The sequence below is a fragment of the Schistocerca cancellata genome, chromosome 4, assembly GCF_023864275.1.
Source record: "Schistocerca cancellata isolate TAMUIC-IGC-003103 chromosome 4, iqSchCanc2.1, whole genome shotgun sequence".
NCBI classification, from domain to species: Eukaryota; Metazoa; Arthropoda; class Insecta; order Orthoptera; family Acrididae; genus Schistocerca; species Schistocerca cancellata.
Window position 1 is genome coordinate 761,130,837 of NC_064629.1, and position 16,706 is coordinate 761,147,542.

Below are 16,706 nucleotides of genomic sequence, written 5' to 3' on the forward strand. Positions count from 1 at the left end.
ACATTAGCTTCTTTGCCTTGTGATGTCGTGGAACTGAATTTTGTGCCGTGATTTGTGCTAACACAGAGCAGCTTTGATAATCTTGTCAGCACTTTGTGGTGTGATAGATTGAATTGAATTTCGCGTAAAATCCAACTGACGTCCGTGTTTCAACTGGTGAATGAATATCCAGAGTCAAGCTGCAGTGGTAAGTCTAGAAAAAGACAGAGCTATGGTAGACAATATGAAGTATCTAAAGAGCTAAGATCAATGTCACATGAAATAGGAGAGCATTGTAAATGCAAGAAGAATTGTACTGATTTGCTAACTGATGCAGAGAAGTCTACATTAATATCTAATTTCAGTTTGCTGAAGGACCGGAATGAGCAAAGTTGACACCTGATAGGACTAATTTCTGTTGACAATGTACAACGCCGAAGGCTTCGCAGAGATGAGACAATAGCTACTTTACGTGATTATACATTTCATTATAAAGTTAGAATAATGAGAGACAATACTGTGACAGAATTGTCTGTTTGTCAAAAGGCCTTTATATCGCTGCATGATATTTCAAAGAAAAGATTAGAAACAATCAGGAATTCCTTAAAAAATGAAGGCATGGTGCCAGTTGATAAAAGAGGTAAACACGGAAACAAAGTTCATAAATTTTCAGCACAAACAGAGCAAAACATCTGCTCTCACATCAAGTCATTTAAAGGTCGGTCCAGTCATTACAGCATAAATAAAACACAGAAACTGTATTTGCGTAAAGAACTCACAATCAAGAAAATGTTGAAGAGTTTCAAGAGCACATTCTGCTTGTTCCGTATCATATGAACCTTATCATAAAATGTTTAATACAAAATTTAATATGTCATTCGGTTTCCCTCTAAGTGATACATGCAGTACTTGTGATAAGTTTTCTGTAACTTTCAAAGCTCTTGAGGCACAACTCACACATATACGAACGTAATATTGAGAAAGAGAAGATTGAACATGAACTGCGTCACCGTAAAGCTGAGGCAATGTATTAGCGTCAAAGACAATCTCGGCAGAGAAGAAGATAGGTTACAAACACAGAATAGATGTGTATGGATTTCCAACGAAATCTTCCATATCCAAAAATCAGCACCAACATTGTCTATTTAACATAATCGATTCTCAGACAGTAATGCAGTGTTTTATGTTTATCCTGAAACTATAAGGAAGAAAGGTGCAAATGAAGTAGTTTCTTTCCTGCATCATTATGTTACTTCGTTTCTGTATCCTGAGTGGACATCTTCTGTGACTCATGTGGTGGCCAAAACAAAAACTACACCGTTTCCAGTTCCATCCATTATCTTGTCCATCATAGAAAGCGATCTGAATCAGTTAGTGTTACATTCCCAGTAAGAGGACATTCACACTTGGAAAGTGACAAAGACATGGGCTCATCAGACGGAAAACAAAAGCCGAGCTCCCAAAGGACTGGGCTGATATAATTGAAGATACGCGTGCGAAACCCACTCCTTTTCAGGCTGTTCAAGTTGATGGCTCAATGATACATGACTGAACTGCTTTCCTGCAACCAAGATACCGACCAAAATGTTCATTCCAATCGCGAATTATTAAGCTGATGAAGATAGAACGTCACCATCCAAGGCTTATCATACATTGTTACACTTACAACGGATCTTCGATCAAATTAGTTGTTGCTGCTCCTGCTGGACGAATGGAAGAGGAACCAGAATTTGCAGAAGGAGAGTTTTAGTTCCCTTCACCCTGTTATGAAGGTAGGCTGATAAAGACTTTAGTTACAGTAATTAAATGAAACTAGATCAATCAGTGCGTGGAACAGCAGGTCCTCCTTTATTATAACAAACCTATTGAGATACCATGCTACTAAGAGGTCACATGTACAATTTTTAGGACTGCTACCTATCACCACGGAAAAGTATCGTGATCTGCAAGAACTCAACATATTCTGTGAGACAGGGACCCAAGAGTACTATACAAATATTCCTTTCCGGCAGTGAATTTACAAACACGTTTTGTGTTATTTCTTAGTAATAAGTAAAAAGTGAGAAATGAAGAGTGTGGGTTATCAAAACTGTGGTTTATGCTGATATCTGAAATTATGTCCTATTAACTACATTTTTCATGTATATGTTGTAACCATTTATTGTTGGTAGTTGCATACCACGTGACTTAAAGATACAAAAGTTGAGACATGGGCTTATTAATCATTATAATTTACATGCGTTCAGTGAAAATAAAAACAGAGTATTGATAAACAGTACTGTTCCTTAAACCTGATTAGTCATGAACATCCTGTGCAATAATGACTAGACTCAAAGATGAATAGATTTTTGTCAAGGGAGTTGCAGGAAATTTTTATAGCGAAGTATCATCCCAACATCACATTACATTCTGACTTTTACAATCTAATTAGTGCATCATGCAAAGAAATTAAAAAAAACATAGATATTCAGATAAAAAGACATGCTGGCTCAAATTTTTAAGAATATTTTTTTTCCACTTTCAAGAAATCCTAAAGAAAAGGTCGTTGAATGTACTGTATCAATTTTCAAAACATATTTCAATAGCCAATAGCGTGCTTCAGTGTGTAGTAATCTTCTCCAGGGTCACCACAAATCACCTATGTGTCTATAGATCAACATTGTCTCGAAAATCCTTCATTGTCTCTGTTAATCATCATTGTCTCTGTAAACCATCGTCATCTCTAGTAATGGAGGGGGCGTTCAGTGCAATTGTCTTACACTTGACACACCTGCTGCTAAGAGTTACTGTCCTGACCGGCATCGAAGTCTCCTAACACTAAACATAAATAACTATAAAAAAAATATTCCTAAAATAACCCATCGTTAAAATTCCAAAGCCCTACGTCAGAACATAAATATCAAATTTAAACAAAATACGTTAACAAAGAAAAAAGTTTGGAGACGCACTCCGAGCCAGTACCATTACAGACGCACTACCTTACTGCGTGGGCTCGTTTATGTCCGCCTTGCAGTACATCAATCAGTAAAAGATATTTAATCATATTAGATACGGGGGTGTAACGCTATTTTTAGTTCAAAACATGGAAGCCAACTAGGGACATCGATACTAACGAAAGGGAGATTTGTTATTACCGACGCTGAATCTCTCCTAACAGCTAGAGGTACGGCTTGCACCTTTCAAAACTCATGGGTCGTCAGTACGTATGCTTCGTCGGAAAGTAACAATCGCGCAATAAAGCAGAGATTTTCAAATATGAAATTGCTCCGCTGTTCGGTGTATGCCATGAAAATATCATAACTGCTGGAGAATTTAACTGTGGTCTCAGTCCCAAAGATCAAGTCTATAATTTTAGCACGTCCATAGTTTACACATTCTGACACGTTGGAGCTTAAAAACGGCAATACGTCTGCGAGTGGTTCACACAAGATCTACGTCTGTAGCGACTTAAAGAACGGGGTACAGTAGATCGATATTTTTCTACAAGTTTTTCCGTCCGCGTCGCTTACGTAACTGCATTGAATGACAAAAAAAACCCATCTTACACCAGACAAGGGCAAAGCGCCCATCTTACACCAGGTAACGGCATCGAGAGCGGGGTTTTTAAAATTAATTGTGCTGCACGTGCAAGATGCCACATGTCACGAGCGTCATAGCAACACATGAGAGGACTGTGAGAGCATGTTTACTTCTTATAATCGTGTTTTCTGTGTTTTAACATGGTGGATTCAGTATACCAAAGAGAAATAAAGAAAAGTGTTAAAGGATTATTCCCGTGAAAAAACTTCATGCAGTAAGAATAGGGTTGAATTAAAGATCGAAAACGTGGCGATGTACGTGCCGTGTTTCATATTTTTATTAATTTAAAACTGTAAGTAGGCTGTTTATGTTTTCTTATTGGCAACGTTACGTAGCGCTCTGTATGAAAATCACTGACTCCGTTGTGTGCAGTCTGTGGCTAGTTTGCATTGTTGTCTGCTATTGTAGTGTTGGGCAGCTGGATGTGAACAGCGCGTAGCGTTGCGCAGTTTGAGGTGAGCCGCCAGGAGTGGTGGATGTGGGGAGAGAAATGGCGGAGTTTTGAAATTTGTAAGACTGGATGTCATGAACGGCTATGTATATTTTGATTTTTCAACACTATTAAGGTAAATACATTGTTTGTTCTCTATCAAAATCTTTCATTTGCTAACTATGCCTATCAGTAGTTAGTACCTTCAGTAGTTTGAATCTTTTATTTAGCTGGCAGTAGTGGCGCTCGCTGTATTGCAGTAGTTCGAGTAACGAAGATTTTTGGTGAGGTAAGTGATTTGTGAAAGGTATACCTTAATGTTAGTCAGGGCCATTCTTTTGTAGGGATTTTTGAAAGTGAGATTGCGTTGCGCAAAAATATTGTGTGTCACTTTCAGTTTAAGCACAGTCATGTATAATTTTTTCTAAGGGGACGTTACATATTTCGACCCTTAGCCGAGGATACCTCACTGGAATCTTCTGATTTTTTCTTGTAGTTTCTGTAATTAGTGTAGCTATTGTTTATTGCTAGCGCGTGATTGTAGAGAATACCTCCTTTAAAGTTGCAGTCTTTCATTGTTGTACAGTAAAACAGTTGTGGCATGCATGTAGATTTGCACCAAGTATTTCGCAGCTGCGCTTGGAATTAACTAGATATTATTTTCAGTGCTATGTTAATGTGTTTTCTTATTTTGCTCTTCAAATTGTGCTTTTCTGTGTTATCGTGTGAAATATTGTGACAATAATGGCGTGTGAAAAACGTAATACTAGGCTCCAAAGTAAACTGAGAAATGACACTGAAGACGAAAGCAGTGTGTTAGCGCCGCCGAGTAATGAATTAACTAATGTTCAAAATAGTAATTTGGTAATTGTGCATAGGGAAATGGAACGGGCGGCAAATAATGGCGTAGACAGTGAAACAATTAGTGAACAGGGAAGCATTATCGATCGATCGGTCGGCAATAGCTCGCCTCAGGAATCCGAAATGACAGGACACAATCTCGCAAATACTGTAGATTCAGGTTTTGGGTCCTCACCGTTTTCTCAAATAAATCAAGACACATTTTCTGCTTGTCAAAATGTGAATGTTGCCGGTGCAAATTCACTGCCGAAAAGCACTGAGGAACATGTTTCAGACACCAGCGCATTGTTATTACAGTTAATGCAACAAATGGGACAAAGGCTACAAAAGTTAGACACAACGCTTGAACAAAATCAGAAAAAATGGAACAAAATCAGAGACAAACACAGCAAAAGCTTCAAAAGTTAGACACAATGGAACAAAATCAGAGACAAACACAGCAAAAGCTTCAAAAGTTAGACACAATGGAACAAAATCAGAGACAAACACAGCAAAAGCTTCAAAAGTTAGACACAAAGGAACAAAATCTTCGAAAGTTAGACACCACGTTTGATCAAACACGTGAAGATTTAACTACTGAGTTACATCACATTGAATCGAAATGTCAAAAAGTCTGTAATGACGTAAAAACACAAATTTGTGAGCATTTTCAACCAATTTTTTTGCGGCATGAAAATTCATTACAGAATCACGAAGCAGCCATAAAAGAACTGCAAACTGTTGTTCATGAAAATCATGAGACCTTGCAACCTAAAATTGACCCAGTTGTATCTATCGATTCGGTTACGCAACTTGCAAAAGCTCAGGAAAACTTAAAGGACACAGTAGATACTCTGAAAATTGGTTCAGAAAGACACATGGAGGAAATTAGTTCATTATCAGAGAAAGCAGTTGAACTTTCGGATCAGCTAAATAATTTATCTACGAAGGTAGATGATAATCTGAATGACACAAAACCGGTAGTCTTTAATGACACAGAAGAGTGCGAACAAATTAGGAAATTCAAACAAAATCAGAATCAAATTAATACGCAACACCAAAGAGAAATCCGGGAAGTACAAGATCAGCTGACACACGTAATACAAGAATTACGTATTTCAGAGGACACACGCGCTCCAATACGGGAAGAGGGACATAGAAATACGGAACAGCCACAAAATAATAACACAGCGCATTTCTGAAATTATGAAAGAAATTGGCAAGGTGCAACGAATTTTGAGATGGAACCGCCGAAACGACGTAACAATGACCGATATGCGACTCGCCGACATGAAGATTTTGACTACAAGCTGTTACTTACTACAAGTAAATTTAAAACATTTAAGAATTCTGGCAACGTTATTCATCCACAAGCGTGGCTCCATCAATTCTCTCATTGTTTTCCTCCCAACTGGTCATTAGAGCACAGATTAGAATTTATGTGTGGCTATTTAGAGAATGAACCAGCTGAAAGAATGCGATCGGTCATTCACGATTGCCACAGTGAAGGAGAATTTTATCATGCCTTCCTCTCAGCATATCGGTCTCAAGCTACACAAGACCGAGTAAAACATAGCATCATAATGATGAAACGTTTGGAACTATCTGAATTTTCCAGTCTTGTGAAATATTTTGAAGACATGATGCACAAGAATCAGTACCTGTAAAACCCATACAGCCTCTCAGAACTCATCCACATTTGCTTAATCAAACTACCTGAACATTTACAACATATTATTTTGGCAGGACGTTTCAAATATGACACTGAAGCTTTTCAGGGACTGTTACAAGTAATGGAAATTGACACTGACAATCGCGGAACGCGGAAACAGGAACACAACAATTACAGGTCACATCCGTCACAATTCCGCGATGAACGAAATAATAACTGGACACGACAAGGCTATTCTCACAACACAAATCGTGACCAAAACAGACACCACCCGTATGACAACCGTTGGCAGAGTAGTAATAACTACAGGGAAAGATCACCTCTCTGCAGTAGTGACTATCACAGAGACAATCAAAGAAACAACCAATATGGGAACCAAAATAATTATTATCAAGGGAGACAGAATAACTTTAGATGCAACGGTCCAGCGCGCAGTTACGATTCAGGGAGATATTCTACACCACTTAACCGACAAGAAAGAAACTACAGGAACTACCGACATGACGACAGACGATATAATCGTAACGACAGACCTGAATTTCATCAGAATTGGCGAGATTCAAACAGATCAGGGCCTTCTCGAAAAGGTGAATTTGTAGAAGTTAGGTCTCCAAATCCCAATAACGACGTGCGCCAACAAAGAGACAGACAATGACTTGCACTGCAGGCAGCTACGTGCGCTGGCTGGGTTTGAGAAAAATGACATAAGCTAACCAGTGTTCCTTACCGACGTAACCATATGATAATTGCGTTGAAACTGAAACTCTGCGTACTAGAAAGAGTAAAAGATTGCACCACATTTCACATGTACAAACGTTTATTGAAAGATAATCTGCTTTATAACTTAGCCTTTGCAATAAAATTTTTCACTTCACGTTACTAGTATGTTTTGTCAGACTTAGAAACTGTTAACATGCAACAATGTTTTGAAGTTAACTATCCAGTCAAGAAGCAAGAAAACTTATTTAAACAGAAATTACGAATGCATTGTTATAGTGAACAGATGACACAGTGTTGTTATTTGTACTTTCTTGCTTGTTAGTTGCACGATTAAGGAACGACTATAAGGCTTACATACTTAGAACATATACTGGTACTGCTAATGTGACTTTAATGCAACATTTTGGTTTACTTGAAAATACATTCTGGATTTAAAGTACGTTCTGTGAGATACCAGATGCCACAGTGGTTAGTTTCTGTGACAGCTACACGATTTTATCACGGCACTACTAATGAGTGACAATTTACAATGTTGCTTTTGCGGTGTTTCTGTTTTATATCTGCACAGTTTTTCTGAATTATTCTGGAAAGTAAAACATGTTTTAGTAGTAACTTTTGTGGTATAGCTACAATGAGACAGCCTTTTCCGTAGCACAACAATATGTTACAGCACAATACATTCTTCATCACGGCAATAAGCGTAATAACTAAGATATCTATACGCAAAGCATTTCACTTTTTTCTATCATGCGGTAAGTACATTGACTTCTGCTGAACTTAGCTTTCAGAGGACGATAACTACGACACTTCCACAGAGATTATATTACAACAAGACGCACAGTTTAGCGCTACAGTACACGTATTTGAGTGATTAATTTTGTACTTAAAACATTTATTTTTAAAGATATTGGAAGTACAATGATACAAAGGTTTTCTGTGATACATTTCATTCCATTGCTGTAATCTGTAACACCTGAGGGTATAATTGCATTAATCCTCAGGGGGTACACGCCTACTTTGTGTACCATGTGTTTGGCAAGCACAAGGAGCCCTAGCCAATATTGTATTTGCTTATACAACTTTACACATCGGTACCATATTTCTCTAACACACAAATTGCACAGCTATCTGATCATTTAACTGACAGATGAACATTTTTTTTACTACATCAGTGACACATGTTTACGCAATTACACAGTTGGTTAACTTCACAATTATGAAACTATGTTTTGTCTGTACATTGTGAACTGTTCGTATTTTTACGGAACCATTGTGATACTATAAGAGCTTTGAATGATGTATTTGGTAAGGGTCATGATTTTTAAGTACATTTGAGGTAGATGACTTTATTGAAGGTCTTGAAATTATTGAAAGAAGCTGCGACAATTCTGAGATGTGATTGATCTGTTATGATGTTATTATTACGATGACGATGTGTATTATGCTGTTGAGGTATGTTTATGATCAATAAGCTGAGAATCGTACTTACAGAGTTATGAAATGTGTGTAAATGCGTGAATGTATCACAATGCAGTCGAAAATTTTTTGCACATTTATATTCATAGGATTTTGTTTCTACACATTTGCAACGCAAATTCTCGTCCTGTGAAATTTTTTATATGAGACTGTCACTCTAGTGCAAACTGGTGTCGTAAATATTTCGGTAAGAAAGTTAAGTGACACCTTCACGTAATGCATCGTGGGCACCCAGCTGCGCATCAATCGCCTGGAAAAAAGCCATTAGTGTGTGCCTTTCAGAGGCACAGGGGGAGAAAAAAGGAGTCCATTATCCTCGCTATTGACATTCTATTGTAGAAAGCATCGCAAATACGACAGGCTCATTACTTGGAAACATATCGTACTTTTTGCTACTTACTGGAAATATTCTTACATCTGCAAACATGATTATGACAAGTGTCTTTCTACGAGAGTTGAGAGCTACTGACTTACGAAATGCCACATAGCTATTTAATGATGTTTGTATGCTTTGGTTTGCGTAATTGCTTATTTCATTTGATACCTGTTTTCCAGCTGTGTTGCAGCATTGGTTTTATAAAATAAACTTATATGCATCTGCTAATGTGAACACTTTCTGTCAACAGATCTATTAAATAATTATTTTCTGATCCACATTCTTCGAATGTAGAATTAGTTTTTGTGGTGCACCACTTTAATTACATAGACATTAAGATGTGAATATACATTTCCCTTGTCTGCATTGTTGTCTTAAGTGTAATATTTTTTTCTGCTTCAGCTATGTCATGTTTAGATATAATTGCATTTGCCGCTGCTGTTTGCCAGGCATAGTGCTACTAAATTTCACTTTACATTACTCTGTTAAGCCAATTTTACTACTGATTTATTTTTTTGTTGCTGCACATTGACTCATATTAGTTGTAATTTTGCATTTTTTCTGTTAATTTAGATTTACTGCTGCTTGATTTGCAAATTGGCATTTTTTGTCATTGCTGTTTGTGTTAATTTGTTATGTGCTGCTGCATTGCCTCGTCTCTTGGTATATATATCTGAGCTCAGTAGATTTAAGTTAGCTTAAGAGGGGGTAGACTATATAAGAAACTAACTATGATGAATTGGAAGAAATGCATTGAGAATCTATAAGAAAATGGTTTGGCGAAAGAAGTATTTTGAAAGAGGATAAGAACAAAAAAAGTAGGGTTTAGGGACAACAGGTTTAGGTAGGATTTTCTTAGAAATAAATGATGAGGTAAGGTAATGGAAAATAAATAATGAGGTAAGAAATATGTGAACATATAAATACAGAAAGCATGCTTTAATAGGATATTTTTGGTGGAAACAAATGTTGAAATAAGACGAAAGATCTATGGAATGAAGTTTTGGGTTGGACTGCAGTAACAAATGTTACACTGAAAACAAACCGTGTCGTGTATTTTTGTGTTATTACACTATGTGAGTTTGTGTTTTTCCTGTGTGTATGTGTCTAGCTAATAAGATCTATGTTGTAGAAATTTTCTGATAATATGTTATTTACCTTGTAAAGATGCTTAGACATTATTTATTCTGTTTTCTTTTAATGCTCATGTGTAAAGTTGATGTTTCAAAAGTTATTCTGATCTTTTATGTGTTTACTTATGTCATAATTCTTGTAACACTGATGTATATGTTAGTTCGATTCCTTTTTAAAGTCCGTATTACTACAAATGTTATCTGTATTGTTATGTTCTTTAGTGATATTTTTTGTACCTTTCTTATTGTATTCTGATGTTATAAAGTTGCAATTGACACCAGTTCATCAAATTAAGTAACTTGTAAGTTACATTTCACTGCACACGTTTCTGTTGGTCATAGTATATGGACAATATGTGAGAAGTTGGGACTGTTAGTGTTTGCACGTGTGTTAATAGTTCAGCAAGGGACTGGATAACAGCATTGCTGGTACTAAGGACAATTCCAAAAATCTTTGTGAGTGCACAAGTGGTGGTTATGGACTTGGTATATTATCCGCAAGACTCGTCAATGGTGATTGTGCACCTGCACAGTCACAACAGATGGCTGCTGGCCATATCTACAAGGACTACAGTGGGTCTGCATCTTTGATGACCCACCAATACCATTATTTCTACAAGGACTACAGTGGGTCTACACCTTTGCTGACTCACCAGTACCATTATTTCTACAAGGACTGCAGTGTGTCTGCACCTCTGGTGGCCCACCAATACCACAATCTCTACCAGGACTACAGTGGGTCTACTCTGTGATGACCTACCTACCAATATTCTTCAAAACTTCGAATGACTCTGCTGTGGATTTGCTCTGTTGTGGCCCATTACCTGTCTGCATGTCGAGAGTCAGCACTGTCTTTCCGTTGGAAGAACAACACTACTTCTTCAAGACTGCATGGGAATCCACTACTTCCGTGTGCATTTTATTTTACTGCTCAGACTTTGAGAAAAAAAATGGAAGTTTTACTGTGATGAACGATCAAGACTGTCTTTATGGACTGTGAGAAAATTCTAGCTTTTGACCAACATTGTATCAATAAGTGTGTGCATATGATTTCTTTGTTATTGTAATTATGAAAAATTTTTTCAAATCTGTATTGGCCACTGCCCAAAACAATTTGTAAAATTTTTTGTGGGGAGCATGGGGGCTACGTAAGTAGGTGGTGGTGGTGGCTAGTGTTTAACGTCCCGTCGACAACGAGGTCATTAGAGACGGAGCGCAAGCTCGGGTTAGGGAAGGAGTGGGTAGGAAATCGGCCGCGCCCTTTCAAAGGAACCATCCCGGCATTTGCCTGAAACGATTTAGGGAAATCACGGAAAACCTAAATCAGGATGGCCGGAGACGGGATTGAACCGTCGTCCTCCCCAATGCGAGTCCAGTGTGCTAACCACTGCGCCACCTCGCTCGGTCTACGTAAGTAGGCTGTTTATGTTTTCTTATTGGCAACGTTACGTAGCGCTCTGTATGAAAATCACTGTCTGTGCTGTGTGCAGTCTATGGCTAGTTTGCATTGTTGTCTGCCATTGTAGTGTTGGGCAGCTGGATGTTAACAACGCGTAGCGTTGCGCAGTTGGAGGTGAACCGCCAGCAGTGGTGGATGTGAGGGGAGAAATGGCGGAGTTTTGAAATTTGTAAGACTGGATGTCATGAATTGCTGTGTATATTATGATTTTTCAACACTATTAAGGTAAATACATTGTTTGTTCTCTATCAAGATCTTTCATTTGCTAACTATGCCTATCAGTAGTTTGTGCCTTCAGTAGTTTGAATCTTTTATTTAGCTGGCAGTAGTGGCGCTCGCAGTATTGCAGTAGTTCGATTAACGAAGCTTTTTGGTGAGGTAAGTGATTTGTGAAAGGTATACGTTATGGTTAGTCAGGGCCATTCTTTTGTAGGGATTTTTGAAAGTCAGATTGCGTTGCGCTAAAAATATTGTGTGTCACTTTCAGTTTATGCACAGTCATGTATAATTTTTTCCAAGGGGACGTTACAAAACTACCTTTTTGACTATCTTACAGAGCGTTAAATCGAGAAGTTATGCAAGTTACCCACGTTACTAGTATGAGTCGTGAATGAGTGTCCATAGTTTTCTCGTTCATACACTCTTTATCCTTTAAGTCAGTAACCCTCCTCCTCCTTTTTACGACAGTTGTAGCTCAGCTTTTAGTTGCAATGGGTTAGCTCTTAGTAGAACACACAGTGCCAGCGATGAGCGAGTAGGCAGATTTCACAAGGGGCGGCCAGCAGCGGGAAGCTCTCGACTTCCAGATATTCGCCTTCAACGTCAGCAAGGCGTAAGCGCCACGAGGGCGGTATCACACGCTGAGACGGAAGTACGGTTGAGTAACGGGCCACAGCCCATGGGCGGCCGCATGCCGAAGACAGTTTTTCTCCTGTAATATACAGTAGGCTCCAGGTTCCGCGAAAACTCTGAACAAGCTTTGTCGTCGCCATTTCACTGCACCGCAGAGGGAAAGAGCATTCCGCGTCCCCCACGCTGGATGGCGCCTCTCTTACATTTCACAATCTTCAGAATTTTGGCAGATGGATGGCGTCATACCTCCCCCGACACAGACTTAAGTAACGTGTAGAAAGAGAAATGCTCACTGGCTTATACGCCACGACGTCATAGGGGCGGTAAGAGAAGCTTCCCTGGCAAGCATAAAATGTGACAACCGCGTGAGATTGGCCAGAATTTTTATTACATTGCGTAATACATAGTCTTTGCACTGTGCTCTACCCTTGATTGGGAGAGGCATGCAAAAAGTGATAGGAGGGGGAAGGGGGAGGGGGGGGGAGGAATGTGAAGTTTCGTATTTTCCAACACTAGAATCTGGCGTCATTCTTTCTTCTTTCACTCTTCAGAAATCTTCTGCTATTGTCCGAGGCTGGAAGACTGCTTTTCGACATTAACAGGCATCTATATATCCAGCTGCCCTGGCAACTGACAGGAGGTACATCTGCTTGGAATGAACAAGTGCTGGCCAGCCGTCTGCCTTAGCACACAGTCAAGTAGACAGTTTTGTGTTTAACCTTCAGTTGTGACAGACTAAGTTCTGTTCGTAGCTGCAAAATCGTCCTCTTTAACTGAAAGTGGAACAGAAATGTTTCAGAAAATTATTGCAGCGTAGGCAGCGCCTCTCGTCACACGCCACAGTACAATCACTTACTATGGTACAATACCGCTCAGCTCCGGCATGGTAGGGAGGTCAGGTGGCAAGACTCAGGGCCATTTCTTTAGGTTCAGTGGTTTTCCTTTCCTCTTCGAGGGATGTTCAATTTCGTTGACATCTGTAATGTACATTCATTGTTATTCGGGAAGGACAATTTGTCTCGTGAACAAGAAGTAGGAAATCTGTTGGTTTCTATTTCCTCCTTTTCCGAATCCAAACGCAAGTCAACTAATTCAGTTAAAAAATTTTTTTTTAATTTTTGACAGCGATATCTCGATTTCGCCTATTTCCACCACTGGCGGCGCCGTATGTTTACTGCGCTAGAGGGCAGTTACGGCACCTTCTCGCGCACGCGTTGTGGGTCATCTGCGGCCTATATAGGGGCCGCAGCTTGCGCTAGGAAGTCAGTTCCGGCGAGATCGTGCACCAGCACCCTCACCTGAAGATGGCGGCCAGTTGGACCGCGGAAATATTGTGTTATGAAGACGTTATGATCCGGCTGCATACCCGAGAAGAATATTATCAATTATTACGCCGGGAAAGCCTTCGTAGGTAAATGTATTGTTGTTTTCTAATGAAGCTTATGGTTCATGTTTAATGTGATCGGCAGTTTTTGAAGTCTTGTTGAACGTCCATTTTTATATAGTGACAAGAAATCGTATCGTGTCTCAAATAGCATCAGAGTTCATGATTGAAATTTATGTGTTACGAACGCAGTTTGAAGGAAGTACCAATTTCAAGTCACGTAAATCAGATGCGTTATTAATAAGTACTAAATTTAAATTCGTGCAAGTCAGATGCATTATTAAAAAGTACCTAATTAAGTTCATGTACGTGAGATGCGTCATTACAAATAATTAGGAGGAAGAATAATCTATGCTAAATGAGGGACCTTAAATTGAATGTCACACGGCGAAACTCATTCCTTTAGATGTGGTTTTAAGATCCTTGCGCAGTTTATTCAGACATTCATGATGAGGGGAGTAACGTGACCTTACAGATAAACACACACGAGTCGGATGAAAGTTAATAAGATAATCATTCCTGAAGGTATTTCGCACGGGAACAATGTCCAGATCGAGAAAATGAAATCGAAAATTTTTGCTCTGTAGCACAAACAAGAAGAAGGGGACAAAGTTCAGACAAGGAGGCAGGCCACTGCTTTCCGTGAAGAAACATCAGTTTTTCATGTAGCGCCCAAAAAGAAGAGGGTGGAAGGAAGATATTTACAGAAGTTAAAATGAAAGTTGTAACCATTTTAACCACGCAAAAGGAAATTAAAAAAGGAATATACAGAAATTTTGCATAACTCATTTCGCGCTGTATTGTTGATAGCAATGCACGGGCTGAACTGTTACGAAATCTTCAAGGTGGATCTCAGTATTACAGCATCCCACAGCCTTGAGGTGTGTTTACACGTCTGCCCCTTGATCCCAGTCGCCTTGCGGTTGTACCTTGCGCAACACGGGAGTAGAGGCGCCTAGTACGTTCAAAGGTGTGACTGGAATCATTCACACGCACATCTTGCGAAAGAGGCATGCCCCTTCACGCGTGACGCATGTCCCTACCTGCTTGTGGGGCAAGCATAGTCGCACGGCGACTAGGCGCAAGGTGCAAGGCGCACAGGTGTAAACCCACTTTCAGGCCTTCTGGACTCAGTTCGATTCGCACTCGTCGTGAATTCGACTAGTTCTTGATGCGATTCTGACCCCATTCAACTGCACACATAGGTGAAAGGTGGCCACCAACGGGTCGATTTGCAATCGTCTCGTACTTCTCCCGAAGTCGATGCGAGCGGCGCTCGTCCCTTGCGTCCTGCGGTGCACGGGAAGGTTCGAGGTTAACTAGCGGGTAGCACGTCATGCAGGCGACATGAAAACGCATTACAGAATCATGAAACAGCCATAAAAGAACTGCAGATCATTGTTCACGAAAATCACGACACCTTGCAGACTGAAACCGACTCGGTTGCATCTACCGATACGTTCGCGCAACTTGTAAAAGATCAGGAAAACGTAAAGGACACAGTAGATAATCCAAAATTTGGTTCAGAAAAACACACGGAAGAAATAAACACATTATCGGAAAAAGTTGTCGAACTTTCGGATCAACTAACTAATTTAGCTACAAAGGTTGATGATAATTTCAGTGATAGACCGGTACCCATTACTGATACAAGGGAGTACGTGGAAGTTAGGAAGTTCAAACAATGTCAGCAACAAACCAATACGAAACACAAAAGTGCAATGCGGGAAGTACAAGATCAGTTGGCACCCGTAATACAAGAATTACATATTTCAGAGGATAGTCGCGTTCGGACACGGGAAGAGGGCTTTAGAAATACGGAAAAGTCACAAAGCAATAACACAAGATTTTGGAAGGAGTTGGCAAGATGCAGCGATCCTTGAGATGGAACCGTCGGCACGACGTAAGAATGACCGATTTGCGACTCGGCATCACAATGACATTGACTACAAGCTCTTCATTACAACGCGTAAATTTAAAACATTCAAGAATTCCAGTAATAATGTACATCCGCTTGGCTTCATCCATTTTCTCAGTGTTTCCTTCTTAACTGATCATTAGAGCACAGATTAGAATTTATGTGTGGCTATCTAGAAAATGAACCAGCTGTAAGAATGCAACCGGTAATTCTCAACTGTCATACTGAAGGAGATTTTTATCACGCCTTCCTTTCTGCATATTGGTCTCAGGCTACTCAAGATCGAGTAAAACACAATATTATAATGAAGAAACATTTCGAACAATCTGAATTTTGCAGCCCTGTAAAATATTTTGAACATATGTTGCACAAGAATCAGTATTTGTCAAACCCGTACAGCCTCTCGGAACTCATTCGCATTAGCTTAATTAAGTTGCCTGAACATTTATGACATGTTATTTTGGCAGGACGTTGTAAAGACGATATTGAAGGTTTTCACGGACTTTTGCAAGAACTGGAAATCGTCAGACACAGTCGCGTGGTGTGAAAACAAGAAAACAACAACAATTACAGGTCACATCCAACACAATTCCGTGACGACATAAATAATAAGCGGACACGACAAGGCTACTCATAACGGAAATCGTGATCAAAACAGACACTACTCGTACGACAACCATTGGCAGACTAATAATAGTTACAGAGAGAGATCACATTTCTGTAGCAATGACTACGACAGAGATAACCGTAGAAACAGACAATATGGGAACCATAATAATTATTATCAAGGGAGACAAAATGACTTCACAAGGAACGGCCTCCCTTATACTTACGATTCTGGAAGAAATTCTCCACCACGTGGTCGAAAAGAAAGAAATTTCAAAATTT